The sequence below is a fragment of the Seriola lalandi genome, unplaced genomic scaffold, assembly GCF_002814215.2.
Source record: "Seriola lalandi dorsalis isolate HSWRI2012SDOR001 ecotype SW California unplaced genomic scaffold, Sedor1 jcf7180002054845, whole genome shotgun sequence".
Lineage (NCBI taxonomy): Eukaryota > Metazoa > Chordata > Actinopteri > Carangiformes > Carangidae > Seriola > Seriola lalandi.
The window spans coordinates 18,174-19,116 of record NW_019525398.1 but is presented as its reverse complement, the minus strand read 5'-3'; positions in this window follow the sequence as shown (position 1 = coordinate 19,116).

Sequence of the window (943 nt, the reverse complement as noted above, 5' to 3'; positions counted from 1 at the left end):
TCCTGGGACTGGGAGACTTCTGCTTTCTCCTTTCAGACCTTCTTAGCTTTACTGTTGCTCTGTTTAGTTTCTGTGATTTTTCTTTTAGTGGCAAGTTTGAACAGATCATCATCCACCACTATGTCCTCTTCATCTTCCTCCTCTAACACTGACTCTGCCACCCTGGTGTCTGTCTGTCCCAGCGCTCCTTCTGTCCCCTTGTCTCCATCCGCCAATGAAGAAGTCAATGAAGGGAAGATAACATTGGTGTCATATGGTCACATTTTTCTGGATTTGGTTTCAATTCTAGCTGCAGCATTGTTCAGCTGGTAGCGTGTTCACCACCACCACAACCCACAGCCAGAAAACACAAGGTTCCAATAATCAAGTGCTGATGAAACAAAGGCATGAATGAGGATTTCAGCATCAGTCCTGGACAGAAAAGACAGAATCCTGCTCTGTTACGTAGCTGAACAAAGACGCTCTTGGTCAGATCTTTAATGTGCTGATACAAGGAGAGGGTAGGATGGAATGTGACACCCAGATTCTTGGCTGTCAGACTATGAGGAATCACACAGTTGTTGAGAGTTATTGTCACTTGATCAAACTGGTGTCTGTGTCGGGTCGGGCCGACGACCAGCATCTGACTTTTGTCTGAATTTAGGAGCAAAAAATGATGAGACATCCAGCTTTTCACAGCAGACACACAGAGCTCTACATTCATCATGTGAGAGGAATGGTCAGCCTTTATAGGCACATACAGCTGAGTATCATCAGACTAGACACAGCTGTGTTTCATTTACTGCTACAAGTTTCAACAGAGTCAGTTGCTACAGTGAAAGGAGCCAGGACCTGCGCTCATTTCTCAGCAAGAGCAGCTACAGTTGCTGGACCAATGTGTGGAGTGGTAAAGACATCTGAACTAGTGGTGTGAGGACAGGCTAGTGTTGCTTCACATTTGATC